At 37.5% G+C, this 25,965-nt stretch overlaps 1 protein-coding gene and 1 pseudogene across 4 annotated transcripts in view; both read left to right on the plus strand.

The window, feature by feature from the left end:
• LOC311620280 (tigger transposable element-derived protein 1-like) overlaps positions 1-25,965 on the plus strand; it is an 87,722-nt gene that overhangs the window by 14,564 nt on the left and 47,193 nt on the right. The window contains exon 1 of one of the 3 annotated variants that reach the window (XM_084879581.1): positions 24,806-24,866. The exons of the other annotated variants lie outside the window; for them this stretch is intronic. The gene's annotated coding sequence lies outside the window, so the exon portion shown is untranslated. Of the gene's footprint in view, positions 1-24,805; positions 24,867-25,965 lie in introns of those variants that run through there. 3 annotated transcript variants of the gene reach the window in all.
• On the plus strand, positions 15,876-16,279 carry LOC311620322 (large ribosomal subunit protein eL32-like; annotated as a pseudogene). The gene has a single exon. The product of its transcript is annotated as a large ribosomal subunit protein eL32-like (transcript).

Here is a 25,965-nt window from a genome sequence, read left to right on the forward strand (position 1 = left end):
ATACATTTTAAAAACTGATTAGGCCTTCAAAATAGCTATTCTATTCATATCTGTTTCCCTACTGAAGATATCTATATCTTTTTTTCTCTTCAAATGAATAACAGATAACAAAATAATTTGCCTGCTGCAAATAATTTCAGAAATTTTTTTCTCACTCTCAGATTTCCATGAAAGAGGAAGGGAGAAGAAAGAGTATATTTTAGTTCTTATCATGTTTTCTGATTAGTTTATAGACTTCAGACTTACAATACTTGATTGTCATTTTCAAAATTATTTTATCATGATATATGCATGCTGAAAGTTAATTTTTAAAAGGACGTGCCATCTTGCTATACAAAATCTTAAAATGAAACCTCAGTAAAAAACAAACAAAAACAAAAAACTTAGAAGTTTGGTGCTCACAGACAATACAATTCTAGAGCTACAGTTCTCAAAGTAAATTTAGTCTCCTATATTTCCACTTCTGAAACATCTGGAGGAATTTATTTCTGATCTTTTCTGGATCCTTGAGGCCATCTGTTTTATTTGTTTGTGTTTCCCTTTGCCTTGCCTCATGATATCTAAGCCTTTCTACATTTGACCTCATAATCATATCACATACTCAGTTTTTATGCTATTCCTGAGCTAGGTTAATGGCTAAATGAGAAAATAATTGAGAAACCTAATTTCTGATTGTTCTCAAAACAGCTATGTCATTTTGGTCATATTCAAGACAGAATTATTAAGTTTCATAAGAATTAGATTACACTATTTAATAAACAACAACAAATAAAGCTTCCTTCTAAGAATGTAATTTGCCTGTCAAGAAATACAGCAAACATATGAAATTTATTTTTTATAATTACTAGAAGAAATTAGGGAAATAGAAATCATTAAATTAAATTCAGAAAATAATCTTCCTAAACAATTTCATCTAACCGTGCATGCATTTTGAAATATTTGTTTTAGATATGTGCTTTTGAGGCAAGTTAGGAAGAAACAAAGAAAATTCCCTGGCAAGTGGAATGAGGAAACTGAGACAAATGGTTGAACAAAAAGCAGGAATGGTTGAATAATTAACATCCAGCTAATAAATCACAAGATCCTATCCTCCCTAACTGATGATACCTAAGAACAGATGGTTTAAATAATCATAGTTAGGGAGGTAGATAACAAAAAAACAAGTAGAGCCAAACTAATCCAGATCAAAGCTGAAACTAACCAAAAAAAGGCCCAAGGGTCATTGTACTATCATTATAATAAAAATTGACACTATAAGTAGAAGTAGACCTTTCAGGATAAACACCATGATTTCTGGAAGGGATCATATTAAGAACAAGACCCCCTTTCAACCAGAAGTTGGAGTCAGATTTTGGTGCCACAAAGCTTGTAAACAACCCCCTACATACACAACTTAGAAATATAAAATCCAAAGAATTAGCTAACTATGGGAGCAACTCACTAGTGAATTGGCCCTCATTCACTCAGGCATGTACTCTTTGCTTCTGTCACAGTGGAGCCTGCACACTGGCCTCTTTCTTTTCCTTTCTTTCTTTTTTTCTTTTTTTTTTTTTTTTTGTTGTTGTTGTTCATTACTTTGTTCAATCCTTCTTTTACCTTTTTTTAAAATTAATTTTGAGTTTTGAAAATATTATAGATATCCCCCTGCTTTTTCTCCATTGACCCACTCCACCCACACCTCTGACTAGGCCTTTACCACCCTATTTTCTGTTTCCAGGGGTTATGCATATATGCATATAAATTCTTTGATTAATCTCTTTCCACTCTCATCTCCACCCCTACCTTCCCTCTGAGATTCATCAGTCTATTCTAGGGGTGTCGAACTCAATCAGAGAAGGGGCCAAAATCTAAAATCCAGCCTAAATCGCGGGCCGAATGGTTTACTGAACAGTCATAAACTGACAATGTCATAAACTGACAGCGGAGTGCAGCGATGACAGCACGGTGTGGGCCACATTGCAAGGCCTGGTGGGCTGGATTTGGCCCGCGGGCCTTGTGTTTGACACATGTGGTCTATTCCATGCTTCTATGTCTCTGGATCTATTTTGTTCTTCAGTTTATTTTGTTCATGTGAGTGAGATCAAGTGATACTTATCTTTCTCTGACTGGCTTGTTTTGCTTAGTATAATATTATCCAGGTCCTTCCATGTTGCCTCAAAGGATAAGATATATATATATATATATATATATATATATATATATATATATATATTTATAGCTGCATTATATTCCATTGTGTAAATGTACCACAATGAGTCATCACCTCACATCTGCCAGAATGGCTACCATCAATAAATCAACAAACAAGTGCTGGTGAGAATATGGAGAAAAGGAAACCCTAGTTAGTACACTGCTGGTGAGAATGCAGACTGGTGCATCCACTATGGAAAACAGTATGGACTTTCCTCAAAAAAATAAAAAATGGAACTGCCTTTTGACCAGGCAACCCCACTCCCAGGAATATATTCTAAGAATTCTGAAGCACCAATCAGGAAAAATATATGCACCTCTATTGTTACGAAGCGAGTCCCCAAGAGATGGACCACCGGAGCCAATTTGATTAAGCATGCTAGAATTTATTACAGATTCGAATCCGGGCTCAAACCTTGGCTGACGCAGCAGCCAGCAAACACCCAGGTGAGAGCCCCAATTGAGGGACAGTCCCTCCAGAGCACTCACACAAAAACACAGACAAACACACACCTACCACCACGGCCAGTCAGGCTCTCCGGACCGGGGTCCCTCATGGTCCTGGCTGGGGATACCAGACGAATTCGTGATCCCCAAGGACCACCAGGGAGCCGAGTCCAATGCAATAAACAAAAGAGCCATCTCCATGCTAGCATGGGCTGTCCCACTCATGCCGGCAGCATGGCGGAAGAGGAAGAGAGCGAATATCGCCCAGTCCAGGGGTTTTACTCAGGTCGGTGGTGATGTCACTGCCTCAGCCAACCCTGATTGGCCCCTCAGGACAAAGAACTGGCCAATCAGTTATCTGTTCCTAAATCCTAAAGACTAAATTCTAAAGACTGGGGACAGCCTGCAGGGTTGGTTCCCAGTCACACCCTGCTGAACATTGGAATGTGGCCCTATCTTGCCCATAATACAAAAGCAGAACTAAAGGTTATCTATAGTTTCTACCCCTGAAGCTACTGAGTCCATTCCAAGCTACATTCCAATCTCCTGTAACTACCCTATTGTTTAAGCAAGTAATCAAAGGTCGAAGTCATATAGCAAGGTTAAAATTCAAACAGCAGTTTTTACCCAAGTATGATTGCTACCATATTTCATCTATGTTCATAGAATCATTATTTACAATAATTAAGATGCTAAATTCTCAATAAAATTCTAGCAAACCAGATACAGCAATACATTAGAAGGATCATACACCATTGTGGGAACCCCTTTCACGTCCCATGTGGTTTAGGATTCAGGTTAAGGGTCAGGTTCTGGATAAGGCCTCACACAAATGAAAGAGACTAGAAAAGTATTAATTTGGGAATATTGGGGGCCAGGCAGGAGCCCATCTCTAGGGGAAGGGTTATGCTTTGCTTTGACCTTGCCATCCCTTTTATTCAGGTTTGGGATATACCCACTGCCCTTAGCAGGCAATTTCAGTAACAGGCAGATTATCTTATCAGTAAGTATTTACATGATTATTTGGTGGGGAAGTTGCTTCTGCTACCATTGTTTCAATTAGATAGGGAGTGGTTGGTTCTGACCTTTCAGAGCTTCAAGGTTAACCAGCCTTTCAGCTTCCTTGCCCCCACCTTTCTAATTAGTGAGACAATGATCGGTTTCCACCATCTCCCCCATTTCTTTTCTTTAAAAAATATTGCATCTGCAGACTAGAAATAAACACATAAGAACAAAAAGTGAGAGAAGCAATAATGGTTATGCTGAGAGGCAAATGAATTATATATATATTAAATGTCATTTTATTTTCACTTTATTTTACTTTGAGATTAGTGTTCTACATTCTATCATCATCTTTCTTTTTGCATCGTTTTACTCTATCTCAACTCTACCTTTATGCCATAATTCTCTTCCTAAATTTTCCCCATTTGTTGTCCTGTTTCTCTTACCCCTTTCCTCCTTTAGATTTTCCCCATTCTTTCTGTCTACCCCCTGTTAAAATTTGACCCTACATATATGTCTAATTTCCAATCCCCTGCTCCAAGTCCATACACACTTCTTTCTTCTCTGTCTTAACTATCAAAAAATTGTTTTTCTCTCTGTCCTTATGCTATTGTTTGCTTGAATGTTGACTATATTGATTCTTTATGTTTTTTTGTGAAATTATTTAGCTTATTTTTTGTTTTATTTTGTTTGCTTTGTTTTTGTTTGTTTTTGCATTGGTTTTTCCTCGCCTCATTTCATAATAATTGTTGTTGGTAGTTTGTATCAATCTCCAGGTACTTGTTGCTGGCAATTGCTGGGATTAGTGACTGTTTTATTGGAGTTTTCTCCCAATATATATAGTTTGGTGCCCTTTTCTTTCTTAGTCTCTTTCTTTGCTTTCTTACTTTTTTCCCTGATTTACCAATTTCATTTTGACACTCCCTTTTCCCCCTCTTTCCTTGTCTTCTTTCTCTCTTATTCCCAAAATTGCCTTTTTCTAGTAGTCATATTTATTTGGGGTTATCAATAGCATGAATACATTTCTGTTCAGTGCCTTGTGTTTTGTTCCTCGCTGTTTTTTATTTTGTGCCTTTAAATCAACGCAGGATAGAGAGAACTACATAACCAGATATTCAGAGTAGAGAGGCCATAGGGAGACAAAGAAACAGTTTGCATATGAAAAAAAAAAATGCAGGCATCACTAGAAAACGAAGTAAACAAAATAGAGAATAACAACATGTCAGATAAAGAATTCAGAGAAACGTAATAAGGCAACTGAAAAGAATGGAAGCCAAATTCAACAATATGAGTTATAATCAAGAGGAAATGAAGAAGAACAAAGAAGAAATGAAAAATTACATCACTGCTGTAAAGAACTCAATAGAGAGCATCAAGAATAGACTACAAGAAGTAGAAGACTACATCAGTGAGCTAGAAGACAAGGTGGAAAAAACTATCCAATTAGAGCAGCTTCTAGAAAAAAGTAAAAATAAAAAGGAGGAGGAGAGCATAAGGGAACCGTGGGACAACACAAAACTAAACAACATCTGCATTTAGGGGTGCCAGAAGGAGAGGAAACTGAGCAAGGAATAGAAAACCTGTTTCAATAAATAATGACAGAAAACTTCCCCGATATAAGGAAAAAAAAAACCACACAAATCCAAGAAGCTCACAGAGTCCCAAACAAAATGAACTCCAAAAGACTAACTTCAAGGTACATTATAATTAAATTGGCAAACAACAACGACAAAGTAAGAATCTTAAAAGCAGCCAGAGAGAGACAGAAAGTTACATACAAAGAAACCCCCATCAGACTAGCAACTAATTTCTCAACAGAAACTCAACAGGCCAGAAGGGAATGGAATGAAATATATAAAGTTATGCAAAGAAAAGGTCTGAATCCAAGAATACTGTACCCATCAAGGCTGTCAATCAAAATTGAAGGTGAAATCAGGAGCTTCACAGACATAAAAGGACTAAGAAAAATTTATCACCAATAAACTCGCACTGCAAGAAATGTTAAAGGGTCTGCTGTAAAAAAAATATAGAAACCAAAGAAAGAACACAGGGATAAAGAATAAGAATGGTGACAAATAAGTACCTATCAATAATAATTTTAAATGTAAATGGATTAAATGCCCCCAATTAAAAGACACAGGATTGGATAAGTAAACAAGACACATTATCTGCTGTCTACAAGAAATATACCTCAGGAAAAAAAGACTCACGCAGACTGAGGGTAAAGGGATGAAAAAATGTTTACCAGGTGAATGGAAATGAAAAAAAATAAAAAAATAAATAAATAAAATAAAATAAAATAAAAGCTGGGGTAGCAATACTTATATCTAACAAATTAGATCTCAAAGTGAAGGACATAACAAGAGATAAAGAAGGTTACTTCATAATACTAAAGGGAGCAATCCAATAAGAAGAAATAACTCTGGTAAACATATATGCACATAATACAAAAGCACACAAATATATATTAAAAAAAAAAAATCCAGGAGGATATCAAGGGAGAGACTGACAGCAATAAACTCATATTAGGAGACTTTAATACCCCACTAAAACCATTGGACAAATCCTCTAAACAAAAAATCAGCAAAGAAACAATCCTAAACAACTCATTAGACTAGATGGAAATAATTGACATCTTCAGAACATTTCACCCCAAAGCCACATAATATACATTCTTCTAAAGTGCTCATGAGTCATTTTCAAAGATAAAACATATGCTGGGACATAGACAAAATCATTTCAAATTCAAGAAGATAGAAATCATACTGAGTATCTTCTCAGATCACAGTGGCATAAAACTGGAAATCAACTACAATAAAAACAATCCAAAAAATCTAACACATGGAGACTAAACAGCATGCTATTAAACAATGACTGGGTTAACAGGGAGATCAAGGAAGAAATAAAAATCATCATGGAAAAAAAATCATCATAGCAACAAATGATAATGAAAACACAACAATTCAAAACCTATGGGACACAGCGAAAGCAGTCTTGAGAGGGAAGTTCATAGCTCTACAAGCCTACAATGGTAATAAATCAACTAACTCTACAACACAAAGAGTTTGAAAGAGAAATAAGAAAAGCCCAGTGTAAGCAGTAGGAAGGAAATAATAAAGATTAGAGACCAAAGAAACAATACAAAAGATCAACAAAACCAAGACCTGGTTCTTTGAAAGGATAAATAAGATTGATGAACCTCTAGCCAGGCTCACCAAGAAGCAAAGAGAGAGGACTCAAATGAACAAAATCAGAAATAAAAGAGGTGAAATACCAACAGAACCCACAGAAACACAAAGGATTGTTACAAAATACTACAAACAACTTTATTCCAACAAACTGGACAACCTGGAGGAAATGGACATATTCCTAGAAAAATATAACTTTCCAAAACTCAATCAGGCAGAATATAAACAGTTCAATAGACCAATAACTATGGAAGAACTTGAAGCAGTCATAAAAAACCTTCCAGCAAACAAAAGCCTGGGCCAGTGGAGTTTTATCAAACATTCAAGAAAGAACTTAAACTATCCTCCTCAGACTATTTCAAAAAATTCAAGAGGAAGAAACACTTCCAAGCTTCTTCTATGAAGCCAGAATCACCCTAATACCAAAATCAGGTAAAGACAACACAATGAAAGAGAATTACAGGCCAATATGCCTCATGAACATAGATGCCAAAATCCTCAACAAAATTCTAGCAAGTCAGACCCAGCAGCACATTAAAAAGATCATATACCATGACAAAGTAGAATGTATCCCAGGTATGCAAGGATGGTACAATATCTGCAAATCAATAACCATGATTCATCATATAAACAAATTGAGAGATAAAAATCATAGTCATATCAATTGATGCAAAAAAAGCATTTGACAAAATCCAACACTTTTTCTTGATAAAAACTCTCAGCAAAGGGGAAATAGAAGGATCATACCTCAACATAATAAAAGCTATCTATGATAAACCCACAGCTAACATCATACTCAATGGACAAAAACTAAAACCATTTTCCCTAAGAACAGGAACAAGACAGTGATGCCCACTCTCACCACTCCTGTTTGACATAGAACTGTATTAGCCATTGCAATTAGATAAGAAGAAGAAATAAAAGGCATCCAAATTAGAAAAGAGGAAGTAAAGTTGTCCTTATTTGCAGATGACATGATATTATACATAAAAAACCCAAAAGACTCCATCAAAAAACTCACAGACTTAATAAATGAATTCGGCAATGTAGCAGGACACAAAATTAACTCCGAGAAATCTATGGCATTTTTATACACCAACAGTGAATGAACTCTCCAAAAATCCATCTGGAATAAAAAAAGACCCTGAATCACCGCAGCAATCCTGAGAAAAAAAAATAAAGTAGTTAGGATCTCACTACCAGATTTCAAGCTGTATTACAAAGCCATTGTTCTCAAAACAGCCTGGTACTGGCACAAGAACAGACATATAGATCAATGGAATAGAATAGAGAATCCAGATATCAACCCAAGCCACTATGCTCAATTAATATTTGACAAAGGAGGCAAGAACATATAATGGACTCAAGACAGTCTCTTCAATAAATGATGTTGGGAAAATTAAAAAGATAAATGCCAGAAAATGAAACATGATTACCAACTTACACTATACACAAAAATAAACTCAAAATGGATACAGGACTTAACATAAGATGGGAAACCATAAAAATACTAGAGGAATTCACAGGCAGCAAAATCTCAGACATATGCTGAAAGAACTTCTTCACTGATACTGCTGAAAACTTGACTACTATTTTACTGTCAAATTTAATACCCTAACAACAATCTTAGTTTACCCTGTAAATATCAGTAGAAAGGATATCTTGCATTCTTGAGTAGGCTCTGAGCATTTCTGGTGCTAAGCTGGATTTAGATATAGGGCAGCTGTTGTTGGCCAAGTCTCTGTCTGTTGTCTGGGTTCCAATCTGAGCTGGGCATGGGAAGTGAAGCAGCCATGAGGTCAGGAGATTTCCCTCAGAAGTGGTAAGGGTTAAAGCCCTTACAATGTTAGGGGGTGAGGGCTCCCTACCTTTGTTGACCCCAAAGTTATCTCCTGATTGCCCCTCTGTGACTGTGCCTGTCTTAGGTTGTTCCTTTCCGGAGGAATCTTACCCATCTCTGGCTAACCAGCCATCCTCCAGGGCAAAGTAGGTTGATGTGAGGTTTAGTTCTGTCTCCTTGGTAGGCTATGCCCTCGTAGCTTCCATGTCCAGCACCTGCCTTGGGATACCCTCGCCTGCTGGCGGGGCCCCAGCACTGATCACATATCTTGGGGAAACCAGGTTTCTTCTCCAGGGAGGCCCAGCTCACACCATTGGGCAAGAGACAGATCCATGGTACCAGCCACCACAAAGCTTCAATCTTAGCATGAACAGAAAGCTCAGGCAACAACTGTGAACAATTGGATTGTTAGAAGAGCATCCCTCTTGGCAAAATGGGTGCTTTCTAGGGGGCCCTCTACACAATGGAAGGGATTAAATCTCTCCAAGTCCTTTTTAAATTGCTGCCAAACTTAGTTTGAAGTTTGTTTGAGATAATTGTACGATATGCTATTGTAATTCTAAAATATCAAGAGTTGTGTTACCTTTGTCTTCAAGCACCAAGAAGATGATTTTTTATTGATTCCTAAGGGTGTGAGGTACTTTATAGGTAATGGGGGTAACAGAAATCTGGGGGAAATGTAATGACATTGTAGAATAATATCATGCAAATATATTCTTTGCTCTAGGCAATGGCAATTTAATTTCAAACTGGCTGTCAATTTCTTTTTGTATAGACAAGGTCTTAGTTACATTTTTGCACCTCTCCCAGGAGCAAGTAATGATAAGACATATTTTTGCTTTTGCCTCCCCTTCTTTGGTGCCCATGCAACCAGAAGCCTCTCTTTACTTTTATACACAAAGGAGCAGTGGTTTGATTTTTGTGTCATACAAAAAAAGGGAAGCTGGGTGGAGACCCCTGTGTAATTATTTCCTTGCCCCACCCATGTTCCTCCTGGATAACCAAGGTGTTTGGTATTATTGGTGACTACATTAGGTGGAGGATCAGCCCACATAAGGGTTCTTACCCATGAAGGGTTTGGAACATAAGTCCAAAATACTTCCCAATTTGCCCCAGGTAATATTACCATACAGCTGATTACTGCTAGCATGGCAAGAAAGACAGATGTTCTCAGGCGTTATGTACCGTCTTCTTTACCATGCCCCAGGTGGTCTCCGAGCTGTTTGTGGTCCAGCTCATCTTCCTCCTGCTCCTCATCCTTAGTGGATTGCTTGGAGTCGCTACTCTCTGTGGCTGAGGTAGTTGATTGACTGCAGCTGCATGGCGTGGCTCCAGGCACAAGGTCCTCATTAGTATAGCTACTTTCTCTCTTGGATCCCTGTTGCAGTTTAATATTTCTAACATGAATCCACATGGGTTTGGAAAAATTCTCTGGAAATATACAAGCATAACCTCTGCCAAAGGTTAATAATGAATCAGGTCCCTTCCATAAACCAGATTTGGGATCTTTTCATTTAACTAGAGCATTTTCTTTTGTTTTATTCTGACACCAATGTAGCTGCATAGGTGTCCTTCCATCAGCATCACAAGTGAAAAAATTTAAAGTAATTAAGGCTTGGTGGAGCCTACCTGCAGGTGATTTCTCCATCATCCCCCCATTTTGTTTTTTAAGTTGGGATTTTAGTTGCTGATGCTGTCGTTCAATAATGGCCTGTTCTTGGAAATTATATGGTATTCCTGTAATGTGCTGAATTTTCCACCTTTTACAAAATTCCTAGAATTGACAGCTTGTGTAAGGAGGCGCATTATCAGTTTTTAAAAAATATATATATATTATTGATTTTTTACAGAGAGGAAGAGAGAGGGATAGAGAGTTAGAAACATCAATGAGAGAGAATCATCGATCAGCTGCCTCTTGCACACCCCCTACTGGGGATATGCCCGCAACCAAGGTACATGCCCTTGACTAGAATCGAACCCGGGACCTTTTAGTCCGCAGTCCAACGCTCTATCCATTGATCCAAACCGGTTTTGGCACATTATCAGGGTTTTTTTTGTGTGTTTTTTTTTTAATATATTTTATTGATTTTGTACAGAGAGGAAGGGAGAGAGATAGAGAGCTGATAGAGAGCTAGAAACATCAATGAGAGAGAGTCATCGATCAGCTGCCTCTTGCACACCCCCTACTGGGGATATGCCCGCAACCAAGATACATGCCCTTGACCAGAATCGAAACCAGATCCCTTCAGTCCCCAAGCCTACGCTCTATCCATTGAGCCAAACCGGTTTCGGCCGCATTATCAGTTTTAATAATTTTTGGGACTCACATGATGGCAAAAGCAGCTAGGAAATGATTAATAACCTGTATTTGAATATTTGCTATTTCTCCTGTAGATGCAGTAGTCCATATTACTTTTGAAAAGGTGTCTACAGAGACATGTAATGCCCCAAGTTGTCCAAAGGAAGTATAACACATTATATCCATTTGCCAGATATAGTCTCTTAGCAAACTTCTAGGCTTGACTCCTGTGTTAGGCCCTTGAGGTAGATATAACATGCAAGTGGAACATCCTTAATAATCTGTTTTGCCTATTATCAAGAGATTGAGAATTGTTTAGACAGCATTTTTACAGGCTGCTGTAAAAACTGATGAGATACTAAGGTTTCTTTTAATAAAACAACCAATTGAACAGCATGTGCATTTCCTTTTGTTAAAGGACCAGGTAAGATGCTAGGAGCCCTGATGTGAGTGATATGAAAAGGATATTGTCTCTGTTATACAATCTGCTGAACTTGATTAAATAATAAAAATAAACTTTGGTCACTAAGTCATTTCAGGCTGCAGAGAACCAAATGTCTGTGGACATTTCCAGTTCAGTGTTCCTACACCCTGGGTATTAAGAATAGGTACTGATACCATGTTGGTTTTCCTCTTTAAATTGTAAGCTCCTCAAGAGCTGGACCACTGCTTCATTCATTTCTGTTACTCCATCACTTCACACAGTGGCAGGTACACAGTTGAGCTCAAGTAAAATAAATGGAATGAAAAATTTTCTGCATTGGATGGAACCTTAAAAAACTGACAGGCCAGTGTTTTGCAACTTTCAAACTACATATTACGAGGTAAAGTTTTACCTGTCTAGCAGGAGTTCTACTATATTATGAAAGTAAGAATATATTAGTTTTTATTAAATGTCTACTCTTCAAACCCAGGTCTTTATTATTCTAGAGACTGAATTGTTAATCATCTATACAATAAAGAGGTAATATGCAAATTGATCATCACTCCAATACCCAAGATGGCTGCCCCATGTGGTCAAAGATGGCCACTCCATGTGGACACAAGATGGCTGTCACAAGATGACCTACAGGGGAGAGAAGTTGGGAGAATCAGGCCTGCAGGAGAGGGCAGTTGGGGCAGTCATTTCAACTGGGCAGTTACAATTCTATTCACTAAATTTGTATAATAAAAGGAATAAGAGACGATATTAAGAGGCTCTTGGAAATCCTGCAATGCAGCCTTAATAGCTTCTAGTTCAATTCTTTGTACAGAAGTATTACTGGTCAGTATGACTCAGTCTGAATTTATTGTATCATAGGAAGCTTTCCCATTAGATGATCCACCAGTAAAAAGTTAAAGTTCCAGGAATAGTTTTCTGCCTAGTATTGTTTGGTATAATGATGGAGGTATTATATAAAAATTGTAGTAATTTGGAAGAAACCAAGATGGCAGCATAAGTTAAACACCTAAATGTAGCCTACCACAACAATTTTAAAATTACAACTTGAAAACAGAGTGGACATCATCCAGAAACACCAGAAAGCTGGCTGAGAGGAAGCTCTACCAACTAGAAAAAAAAAGGGAGGGACGCTGAGCCTCAGGAGCTGTGGAGGTGCGGAGATCCGTGAGTGCGGAAAGGGCGAGTGGCTGAATATGCCATTGGATCACTTGTGGCGCACATGGGAGGGTGGGCAGCTAACATGGCTAGCTTTTTCGTTGAAGAGAAAAACAAAACCTCCTGATTGCACTGATAGCCAGCTCTGGTAGGGAAGAAATTGGACTGTCAGGAAGCAGGTGAAACTCGAAAGGAACCTTCTTTCAGAGGTGTGTGTGGCCAGCAGCCATTGCTCAGGACCCGGAAAACAGGGCTCTCTTAGGGCAGTATTGATGGGAAACCAAAGCTTGTCTGCACCACCCTGAGACTCTGCCCCATCCAAGCTGAGCACAGAAACCCTCCTAGCAGAGACACTGTTGATCCTCAGAGCCATTTGGCTTAGAGATCAACTCTCCTTATTGATACCAACAACAAGCAAGGCTTAACTACAACAAGACTGCTCATACAGCCCACAAAGGGCTGCACCAAGAGGATCCATCACAGGAAACTGGGGAGGCTGGGGTACTGGACCCTGCTAGGACACTTAGCATGCAAAGCCACTCCATCAACTCAGGGAAGCAGCTAAAATGCAGAGAAAAAGAGGCAGGCCTCAATTGAAGGAAATGGAGGAAAGCAAAAGGCTGAATATAAAATTCAAAAACCACAGTTTTAAGGCTTTACAAGAATTTCCTAGGAAAGGCTGATAAATTAAACAAGACCCTTGAGAATATGAAAAGGGATCAACTAGAAACTAAAGAGAAAATAAACAAATCGGACTACATAAAAATAAAAAGTTTCTGCACAGCAAAAGAAACTACCAACAAAACAACAAAAAAGCTCACTGTATGGGAGAACATATTTTCGATGTAATCTCCATAAGGGTTTAATCTCCAATATTTTCAGGGCCGTCATACAATTTAAGAAAAGGAAGATAAACAACCCAATCAAAAAATGGGCAATGAATCTAAATAGATACTTTTTGAAAGAGGACATAAAGAAGGCCAAGAGACATATGAAAACATGCTTAAAGTCACTTACAATCTCTAAAATGTACATCAAAACGACAATGCAGTACCATTTCACACCTGTCAGAATGGCTATCATTAACAAATCAACAAATGACAAGTGCTGGGCAAGGATTTGGTGAAAAAGGAACCCTTGTGCACTGTTGGTGGGAATTCAGACTGGTGCAGCCTCTGAGAAGAACAGTATGGAGTTTCCTCAAAAAACTAAAAATGGAACTCCCATTTGACCAAGTGATTCCACTTCTAGGAATATATCCCAAGAAACTAGAAATACCAATCAGAAAAATATGTGCACCCCTATGTTCATAGCAGCACAATTCACCATAGCTAAGATTTGGAAACGGCCTAAGTTCCCTTCCACAGATGAGTGGATTAGAAAACAATGATACATCTACACAATGGAATACTACACTGCTTTAAAAAAAGAGGGAATTATTTTTAAATATATATCTTTTAAAATATATATATATCTTTTATTGAGTTTTTTCAGAGAGGAAGAGAGAAGGATAGAAATCTAGGAACATCAATGAGAGAGAAACATCGATCAGCTGCCTCTTGCACACCCCCTACTGGGGATGTGCCCACAACCAAGGTACATGCCCTTGACTGGAATCGAACCTGGGACCCTTCAGTCTGCAGCCTGACACTCTATCCACTGAGCCAAACCGGTTTTGGCAAGAAGGAATTCTTACCAGTTGCAGCAGTATGGATGGAACTGGAGAGCATTATTCTAAGCAAAATAAGCCAGTCATTGAAGGAGAAATACCACATGATCTCACTCACTTATGAATAATTAAGAACATTATAACCTGATGAACAAAAAGAATGATACTGAGGCAGACAATCATCAAACAGACTGTCATATTACAGTGGGAAAGCTGAGGATGGGGGAGAGAGGTAAGAGGTCAACCAAAGGACATGTATGTATGCATATAAGCATAACCAATGGACACAAGACACTAGGGGTTGAGGGTACATATGTGAGTGGGGTAGAGGGGCAAGGTAAGGATATGAACACATGTAATACCTTAATCAATAAGAAAAATTAAAAAGGAAATAAATAAATAAAGTTTTCAGCTTTAAAAAAAAATATCAAATGTAGAATTGCCTTTTGATCCAGCAACCCCACTTCTAGGAATATATTTTAGAATTCTGAAGCACCAATAAGAAAATTATTTGCACCCCTATGTTCATAGCAGCATTATTTATAATAATTAAGATCTGAAAACAGCCCATCAATAGATGAGTAGATAAAAAAAAAAAAAAGTTGTGGTACATCTATATAATGGAATACTATGTAGCTGTTAAAAAGAGGCCAACTTCTTTTTCTCTGAATAAAACTTGCCTAGTTCTCACTTTCACCTGGCCTTGGGTCTTCAAAATTTTCCTTCATGTGTCAAGAACCTAGAGGTTTTCTTACATGCAAAAGGGCCAGCCACTGCCAAAGAAGTGGTCAGGTAACATACTTATTTTTTTCTCTCTTTATATGCTTTATATTTATATTTCAACATTATTCTATCTATTGTCAGAGTCACTTGGGACATACAAAATCAGTATTTGGATAACTGAGGTAAATGCAAATTTTTAAAAACTATATTATTGAAACAGACTAATTTTTATGAAAATATTTTCTGATTAAAATTATACTAAATTTTTATGTCATTAATGTAATAATGTAAATTGATAATTTGAATACTTATTTTAAAGGTTAATACTACATTAGTTTTATATTTCATTGGTTCTAAAAGTAAGAGAAAAGAGTAAACAAAAAGCAGAGGAATCTGCTCTAAAGAATACATTTATCTCCATTCTTATGATAAGCTCTTTAAAGTGTTTTCTAAATATGAGATTCTTATAAGCTCTTTAAATTGTTTTCTAGATATGATATATATGAGATATATATACTATATATATATATATATATATATATATATATATATATATATGTCTCTTAAGTTTGGATCCCTTTATAGTTCTCTAAAAAAATAACTGTATTATTATACTTCTGAACATCCATAAAGTTTCATGAGCCATCATTTAAAGAAAAATTATTACATTCTGAGATCTTCTATTTAGGTCAAGACAACCTAAGCATCACTTGATACCATCTGTACAGGCTTATATATTAATCACTTCCAAGTTTCAGAAGCCATGGGGTAACCTACTCAAGCCAAATGCTAAGAACATATAATAAACTATATCAACAGCCATAAGTGCTGTGGTATAAAGTATAGAAACTATATCAAGAAAGGCAGCACTGCTCTTCCTCAGCACTGCCAGTAGAGGTGGAAACCATCTCCTACTTAGCATGATAGCTGACCTCAGGCCCCTTGTGAAACCCAAAATTGTCCAAAAGAGGGCCAAGAAGTTCATCTGGCACCAGTCAGATCAATATGTCAAAATTAAGTGCAACTGGTGGAAATCCAGAGGCATTAACCATAAGGTGCACAGAAAATTCAAAGGCCAGATCTTGACACCCAACATTGGCTATGGGAGCAACAAGAAAACAAAGCACATGGTGTCCAGGGGCTTTCAGAAGTTTCTGGTCCATAACGTCAAGGAGCTTAAAGTACTGCTGATGTGGAACAAATCTCACTGTGCTGATATTGCTCACATCATCTCCTCAAATAACCTCAAAGCCATTGTGGAAAGAGCAGCTGGCTATCATTCACCAATCCCAATGCCAGGCTGTGCAGCAAAGAAAATGAATAGACAGACTGTGTACACATTGTATTTGTGTTAATAAAACCATAAATTCTGCCCCCAAAAAAGAAAGAAAGAAAAAGAAAGGCATCACTGATTTGGGAATGTCTGACCTAACAGAGTAAAGGAACCGAATCTGCTAAGAGTTCACAGTGCAAAGAGACCTTTTAAGTTACTTCAGTATAAAGAATGTATCTCCAACATATTTAATCTTAGCTAATAAAAGAGTGATATGCAAATTGACCATCACTTCACACACAAGATGGCTGACCCCATGTGGTCAAAGATGGCTGCCCTCATGTGGGCACAATATGGCCACCACAAGATGGCCAGCAGGGGAAGACAGTTGGGAGGACCAGGCCTGCAAGAGAGGGCAGTTGGGAGCAATCAAGCCTGCAAGGGAGGGCAGTTAGGGGTGACCAGGCCTGCATGGGAGAGCAGCTGGGGGCAATCAGACTGGCAGGGGAGCAGTTAGGCATCAATCAGGCTGGCAGGCAAGTAGTTAGGGGGTGATTAGGTTGGCAGGCAGAAGTGATTAGGGGCAATCAGGAAGGCAAGCAGGTGAGCAGTTGGGAGCCAGCAGTTCCCAATTGTGAGTGGGATGTCAGACTGCTCATTTAGGCCTGATCCTGGTAAGAAAAGCAGTCAGATATTTCTCAAGGGGTCTCAGATTGGAGAGGGTGCAGGCTGGGCTGAGAGACACACACCCCGGTGCACAAATTTTGTGCACAGGGCCTGTAGTTTCTAAATAAAAACAGATATTTTTGTAAATGTCTATAATTTGATTGTAACTATCAACATGAAAAAGTCAGAATATTCTTTATGAATAGGAAGCAAGTTCATCTAGGAACATAGGTTTAAAGAGAAAAGGCATTTGGTAGGATGTTGGAGGAAGTTCAAAATAATCACAGGCATAATGACAAAGAAAGTTGCCAATTACTCTATAATACTAAAACCTTAGACACTTTAAAACCTGTTTACCTGTACTTTGACCTTTTACATTATAGTTGCCAGGCATTTTAATTCTAAATATAATTTAGGCATAACAGTAATTGCTTTGTATAATGAACATTCATTGTTTACCAGAATATTGCTCTTTTAAAAACAATTATTTTTTAAATCCTCCTCCAAAGATTTTTTTTGCCATTAATTTTTTAGACATAGTAGAAGGGAGGGTTGAGAGGAAAGAGAAAAACATTGTCATAACAGTGACACGTTGATTGGTTGCCTCTCACCCCGGACCCGGGCTGGGGAGTGAATCCACAACCAAGGTATGTGCCCTTCACTGGAAATCGAACTCTTAACCCTTTGATCTGCAGGACGATGCTCTAACTAACCACTAAGGAAAACCGCCCTGGGTTCTCTTATTGTTCAGTAGTTTCCATGCTTCTATTCAAATATATTCTGTGGTCTCTTTTTTGCTTTATCTACCTTGTCATCTAATGCATCCAATCTGCTGGTTCATTTCTTGGGTTGTTGATTTTAACTATCACATTTTTTCCATTATAGAATATTGATTTGATATTTTATACTTTGATACTATTATGATAATATTTTATACTTTCATATACTTTGTCTAAATTTTAAAAAAATTCTTGAACATATTAATCATAGTTACAGGTATTTCAAAATCCTTTACTTCTAACTACAACTTCTGGATTAACCATGCCTTTATGATTGGTTCTTTTTATAAATATATTTTTATTGATTTCAGAGAGGAAGGGAGAAGGAGAGAGAGATAGAAACATCAATGACGAGAGAATCATTGCTCAGCTGTCTCCCGCACACCCACCAGTGGGGATGAGCCCATAACCCAGCATGTACCCTTGACCGGAATTGAACCTGGGACCCTTCAGTACACAGGCTGACACTCTATCCACTGAGCCAAGTCTGATTGGTTATTTTTTATTTTTATTTATAGTTGTGTTTTTGTAACTCTCATTGTTAAATATTTGATTGAAGGCTAACCACTGTACAATAGAACATGAAACTCCAGATGATGTCATCTTTCACTAGACTATTTTTCTTTTCCCGTTTGGCAAATAATCTGAGTTGATGATCATATCAATTAAATCTGAGAATAAGCTTGTTCTGAATTCCCTTAAAGATTTAGTTTGAATCTATCTACTCCTGGGTCAACTCTATCATTTTAGTATATGCCATTTGCCTTTGGATAAAAAACATGGTAGGTATCTATCTCACCAGTCTTGAAATTCTGCACAAGATTGATCTTTGAATATTAAAAATGTCCACCCAGATTTCCAATTTCTTGCCAGTATCACTTCAGAATCTGACAAATGTCTTAAGACAGGAGTTGGTAATTAGTTTCAGGCTGATTTCCTCCCCCTTCCTAAGTTGATATAACTGCAGGAGATTTCATTATGCCTTTTTAGAAGTCTAGTCCCAACACTCCAGACTTCTACAGAGCCATGGAATCAAGAAACAGCCCCTGAAAATCAGTCTCAATTTTCAGTGTAGTTTAGCATAACCACTAAAATTACTAATTTAGCTTCCGGCACCTCATCAAGCTTTGTTAATTGAATAAGCTCAATAATTTGCTTTCCCACAAAATCAACGAATGTCTCTAAGTTTGGTGAAACAGGTCCTCTACTCCAGAACATTATTTCATCTAGTACTCATTCTTTCTAAGCTTTCATAAAATATGATTTATGTAATTTATCTAGCTTTTCTTATTTTAATGGAAACATTTGTCCACCCAAAAGTAAAAATTTTCTGTTTTTTTAAGCTTTAACATTTTGTGGCAACTCTGATGTATTACCAAAACAAACTAATATGAATTTGTGATTTTATTTTAGTCTTCTAAATATTGAATATTTTATCAAATACTAGAGGCCCGAAGCTTGAAAATTTGTGCAAGAGTAGGCCTTCCTTCCCCCAGCTGCCGGCACTGGCTTCCCTCTGGCTTCCCTCCTCCAGCCACCAGCAGGCACCAGGATCTGGTCTGGCTGCCCTCAGGCCCTGGTTTACTCAGGAAGGTTGCCCGGAATGATGTCCAGAAGAATGATGTTCCACTCTAATTAGCATATTACCCTTTTATTTTTATAGATGCCACACGAGCCTTCTTGATTCTTATATGTTTGCCTTATAAAGGTCCCCTACACCCTCTGCTCTTGGTAATCACTTTCCAGTTTAGGCCACATATTTATCCTGGAAATGTCCCTTGCTATTGTGATATACTTGTTTAGCTATTGGTCAGTATCTTAAATCTTCCCATAATTGCCTTCCTTTTATGTTTGCCATATATAACAAATGACATTTTTAAAATCAACATAATTTACTTTAGGTGTACTTTATTAATTCAAAAGTTTGAGAAACATAATTTTGAATAATGTCTGACTATCTTCCAATTTTGAAAATACTCTGCGTTAGAATTGGGAGAAATCTGGAGAAATAATTACTGGGCTAAAACTGAAATCCATCCAAAAGGCAAGTTCCCCAGCTAATAGGCTGTTATAAATTTCATAGCCATTAACTCTGAGAGATTTTACAAATATTATTTACATGTGTGCATAGTCTCATGGGGGTTTGGTTTCTGACTTGACCATTTTGGAAAGCTGACAAGTACAGATTTTTTAAGAGAAGAGCTTCCAAACTAAACTGTAATCCTTTCAAGCTAGTCATTCACTTAAATAAAAATAGCCAAGTATCCTGTAACTGTTGGAACAGGAAAAAAATCATCATATAAAGAACACTGAGTTGCATTCTGCTAGATTCTGTGAACTACATGATCAACCAGAAATTATGCAATTTAAGTATTAACTGACTAAAAAACTAAGAAAGAAAATCATTAGTGATGTCAGTTTATGGTCTTTGCTCTTCATGTCAGTGAAGAGTAAAATAATAATGACTAGTATTTTCACTATGTATTTTAGGTTTACAAAATACTTTCACAAATATGGATTCAATAAAATATTTGGAAGTTTGTGTACTGATTCACAAAGAGAATCAGTGATTTGCACATTAACATAATACCATATATTCATACAAACCTCTACCCAAGAGGTAATACCTTTAAGAAAATGGGGGATTCCTGGATGGATACAAAGTAGGTGGAAGCTATACTCACCTGCTCCTAGTGCCAAACTAGATTTACAGTTAACTTATCAACAATCAACCTAAATATTTGAAGATAAGATAAACGGAAATATTATAATGAAGAATTTACAGCAGAAGCCACATAGAAATGGTTAAGATGGTAGAGACACAGAAAGGACTGGCCCTAACATCCATGAGCAGCTGCCAAGAAGATGAGGAGTAGTCTTAACTGCAAAACTACCTCCCCCAAGGAATATGGGTTCTCAATCGCACAAAGGCATTCCCAACTCAGAGTAGCCGACATGAAAAGAAGAGTTTGCTGCACATCTGGTGGTGTAAATCAGTGAAGATTTAGTTGGCCTAGAGGAGAAGGGAATCTGCTAGAGATTCATATGTCTCTTTCTCAGGAATGAGCACTTTTATTGTTACAGCACCAACCTGGAGAATGCATTGCCCAGTTCCCAAGTTGTTGGCAATACCACCCTGCTGTGCTCAGGTTCAGTGGATGGGTCTGCTGTCTGCACCAAGTAGTGATCATTTGGGTGCTCTTATTCTAAAGAAGCTCTTTGTGTTTATCATATATAGCAAATGACATTATTATCAAGTGGGCCAATCTTGAGCCCACAGCTGAGCCCCTTTCCCCACCCACTGAATAACTTGGCTGACCCTGCCCTATTGAGTTCAGTCAGGCAGGGACTTCAGAGTATCGCACAGAGTTGGAAGTTTTTGTGCTTGTCTCCCAAGGAGGCTTTTGTGCAGGATTTAGGTGGACTGGTGCTGGGCTTTATGGCTACATCACTGGGGAGTCACTCCTATCTCCCCTGCAAGCTCAGCCCATGCTACCCTGGAAGGAGAAGAAGTTCCTGACCCTGTCCTAAAGGCTTGCAGGCACCAGCCCCAAAGAGAGACTGTTTGGATCTGCCCTTCTAAGTACCAGATATCCTGCTTTGCTTAATTCAGGTACACAGGGAGAAAGATAGTACTACTTAAAGCTGGGGCATTCAAAGTGTGGGTCCCTCAAAAACTATAGTCTGAGATCAGGCTAAAGTGTTTGTCTCCTTCCTATATGCTTGGCTGGCACCATACTCAATGGACAACTTTTTGAATCTGTTTTCATGTGACCAGAGGGCTCCCATCTGTGGAACTTGCTCCTGCAGAGGAATAGCTGGCTACACCCAACATGAACCTGAGATGTACTTCTCTGAGGAAGCTACAGTAGGAAACACTGATAGGCATTTAGTGGTTTGCCTCTGGAGTAGGAACCACATTCCTCTCATTCAGTATCTGATCACATGGCTCTCAAGGAAGAGACTAACTAGACTCGTACTCCTGATTCCAGTTGCCATGCCCTACCAAGTTTGTGACCTGCAGAAGGGTCAGCGGGTCACACTCAGTCTGGGCCCACTTTACAATTTTACTTTGGAAGATTATGGAAAAAGACCAGGCAACTACTGGGGAGATATTGTAGCTGATAGGAGAAGGAAAACATCAGGGAGCCCTGGACATTTTAAGGTCTTCTCCTAGCTCTAAGCTGGAGGAAACCAATTATTGCACACTGATTAGCCTCTCCCAGGCACACCCAGGCCCGGTAAATTCAGCCATAGTGAACAGTATAGTTGTGTCAGACAAGTAACCCAAGGCTGGTTACACACGATGTTTGATGTTGACTGCTACCTAAACCTTGCCAAAGAAGACCCAAAACAAAAACAAGTGGTGATTATCAAACCACACCAGAACTGGATCCAAATAGCCACACAAGAAGCACAACTAGAGGGGGATTATGGCAGGTATCAGATTCTGCTAGGAACAACTCCACCTTGAGAGATAGTCCTTGCACAGTGTCTCAGACACAGTGATCTAGATTTATCCTTATAATCAACCAACTAGAAATATTAACTCCACCCAAGAAAGGACCAACAGTTCAAGATTCACTAAAATAGGAAGATGCACAAAAACCATAAGAAACCATCCCTGAGGCACTGAGCTCAGGTAGATCTAAAATATTATGCCACTGAGTCCAACAAGACATCCATAATAACAAGTTTGGAGGTAATAGCAGGCTACCTCATACACAGAGACAAAATAGGAAGACAAAGACATATGCTTCAACTGAAAGAACAGGAGAAATCTCCAGAAAAATAAATAAATAAATAAAATGGAAGCAACTGAAATATAAGATGCAGAGTTTAAAACAATAGTCATGAGGATGCTCAAGGACCTTAAAGGGAGAATGAATGATCTCAGTGAGAACTAAAACAAATAGATAGCAGAATTAAAAACAAATGACACAGAAATAATAAAAAAGAACAATCAGAAATGAAGAATACAATATCTGAAATGAAAAAATCAGTAGCAGGTTAGATGAAGCAGAGTGTCAAATCAGCAATTTAGAGGATATGATAACAGAACTATTCAAGTAGAGTATTAGAAAGAAAAGAGAATTTAAAAAATGAGGAATGTCTAAGGAACCTCTGGGACAACATCAAGTATAACAATATATGTATCATAGGGATATTACAGGAGAGAAAAGTTAGCAAGGGATGAGAACTTATTTGAAGAAATAGTGACAGAAAACTTTCTTAACCCAGTGAAGAAAAAAGTCACACAAGTTCAGGAAGCACAGAGAGTCACAATCAAGATCAACAACAACAACAAAAAAAACACATGAAGACATATTTTAATCAAAATGGCAAAAGTGAAAGACAAAAAGGAATCTTAAGGGCTTCAAAAGAAAAACAATTAATTACCTATGAGGGAGTTCCCATAGCACTGTTAGGTGATTTCTCAAAAGACACACTTCAGACCAGAGGGTTGACATGAAATATTCAAAGTGATGAAAAGCAAGAAACTACAACAAGGCTAAATCCGTTAAAACTGAAGGCAAAATAAAGAGCTTCCAAGACAAATAAATAAATAAGTTCATTAACACCAAACCAGTATTGTAAGAAATGTTAAAAGGCCTGCTTTAAAAAGAGGAAAGAAAATAAATAGAGAGAAAGGAAGATAGGTATAATGAAGAAATTGGCAATAAATAAATGCTTATCAATAATAATTATAAATGTAAGCAGAATAAATGCTCCAATGAAAAAAAGAGGGTACCTGAATTGATAAAAATACAGGACCCATAACAAAAGATACACACACACTAAAAGTAGAGGGATAGGAAAGAATACTACATGCAAATATAAGCAAAATAGAGGAGGGGGTGCAATACTTAGACAAAATAGACCTCAAAGCAAAGGCTATAACAAGAGACAAAGAAGGTCATAACATAATACTAAGGAGTGAATCCAATAAGAAAATATCTCCCTTGTAAGCATATATGCACCTAACATAAAAACATTTAACTATATTAATAAATTTTGTTGGACATTAAGGAAGAGATCAAAAGCAATGCAGTCATAGTAGATTTTTAACACCCAATTATTAATAAAATCAATGAGTACATCTTTCAGACTAAAATGAACAAGGGCAAACTTAAATAATACACTGGATCAGATGGATTTTAATTGATATTTACAGAGCATTTCATCCCAAAGCAGCAGCATATACCTTCTTGTCAAGTGCACATAGAACATTCTCAAAAATTGACTACATTTTAGGACACAAATTAAGTCAATGAATTCAAGAAGATTGAAATCATATTAAGCATTTTCTCTAGTCACAGTGGTATGAAACTAGAAATCAATTACAATTTAAAAAATGAAAAAAACATTCAAATACATGGAGGCTAAATAACATGCCATTAACCGGCCAATAGGTCAACAATGAGATCAAGGAAGAAAATCAAAAGTTACTTGGAAACAAATGAAAATGAACACACAACAATTCAAAATCTATGGGACACAGTGAAAATAATCCAGAGAAGGAAGTTCATAGCATTACAGGCCTATCTCAAGAAGCAAGAAAAACATGAAATAACCTAACCATTCACCTAAAAGAACTATTTAAAAAAAGAATCAAAGTAAGTAGAAGGAAGGAAAAAAATAAACATCAGAGTGGAAATGAATGACATAGGAACAAAAATAAAACACCAAACAATCAAAAAGATAAATGAAACCAAGAACTGGTTATTTGAAAAGATAAACAAAATTGATAAACCTTTAACCAGATCCATAAAAAAAAAAATAGTGGACCCAAATAAATAAAATCAGAAATTAAAGAGAAGGAACAACTGCCATCACAAAAATACAAAAAAGACTGTAAGAAAATACTATGAACCACTATATGCCAACAAATTGGACAACCTAGGTGAAATAAATAAATTGCTAGAAAAACACAATCTTCCAAAACAGAATTACCAATTACATTTAATATAATCAAAGCAGTAATAAAAAGACTCCCAGCAAACAAAAGTCCTGGATCAGATGGCTTCCCAGTCAAATTTCCCATAACATTTGAAGAATTAACATCTATCCTTAAATTAATTCTAAAATTTCAAGAGGAGGAAAGACTTCCAAAGAAAATATTTTTTTTTTGAAAGCCAGCATTAGCCTAATTCCAAAATCAGATAAAGACATTACAAAGAAAAAAATTATAAGTCAATGTCCCTGATAAACACAGATACTAAAAAATTAGCAAATTGGATGCAGCAATACATTAAAATGGTCATATACCATGACCAAGGGGAATTTATTCCAGGGATGCAAGGCTGGTATAATATTCACAAACCAATAAATGTGATATATCACAAACAAAATGAAGGGTAAAAATCAAATTATCATATTCAAAGGTGCAGAAAAAGAATTCTATCAAATCCAATACCCATCTATACTAATAAAAAGGGTAATATGCAAATGGTTAGGATGCCTTCACATGTAACAACTGATCAGCAGGCTCCATGCACAGCAGGTGTGGGTGGGTGGGGACTTGCATCAAGGGATCACAATCCATAACCAGGAGGCCTGGAGCCTGGCAGAAGGAGGCCTCCACGCAGTTGGGCCCAGAGATGGGGGTCAGCAGAGGCCTTTGCACAGCCAGGCCTGAGAGTCCCACAGCTCTGCGTGGCATGGAGGCGGGATCCCCAGCTTTGGCCTATCTCTTTGGGGCAATCCGTTGAGGAGCCCTGGACAGGGCCTACCTCTTTGGGGTGTTGCATCATGGGGCTTCCACTCTGTCACATGGCACAGGCCAGGCTGGGGGACACTCCCCCTAATTTTGTGCACCGGGCCACTCATTTATGATAACAATTCTCAGCAAAGTGGGAATAGAGGGATCGAACCTTAACATAATAAAGGTCACTTATGACAAAATGACAGCCAACATCATACTCAATGGACAAAATGTAAAAGTGTTTATTCCCTTCATATTGGAAACAAGGCATGCATGTTCATTTTTACCACTCTTATTCATTATAGTACTTGGAGTTCTAGGTACAGCAATTAGAGTAGAAGTAGAAATAAATACATCCAAAGTTTAAAGGAGGAAGTTTAAATTGTCATTATTTATAAATGACATGAATATGTATATAGAAAATGCTAAAAACTCCACCAAAAATTAATCAATAAATAAATTTGGCAAAGTATCAGGTTACAATATTAATATTCAGAAAATTGTGGATTTTTATAGACCAATAATGAACTATCAGAAAAAGAAATTGAGAAAACAATCCAGCCTGGCTGGTATGGCTCAGTTGTTGA

Source organism: Pipistrellus hanaki, assembly GCF_964339955.1.
Source record: "Pipistrellus hanaki genome assembly, chromosome: 3".
NCBI lineage: Eukaryota > Metazoa > Chordata > Mammalia > Chiroptera > Vespertilionidae > Pipistrellus > Pipistrellus hanaki.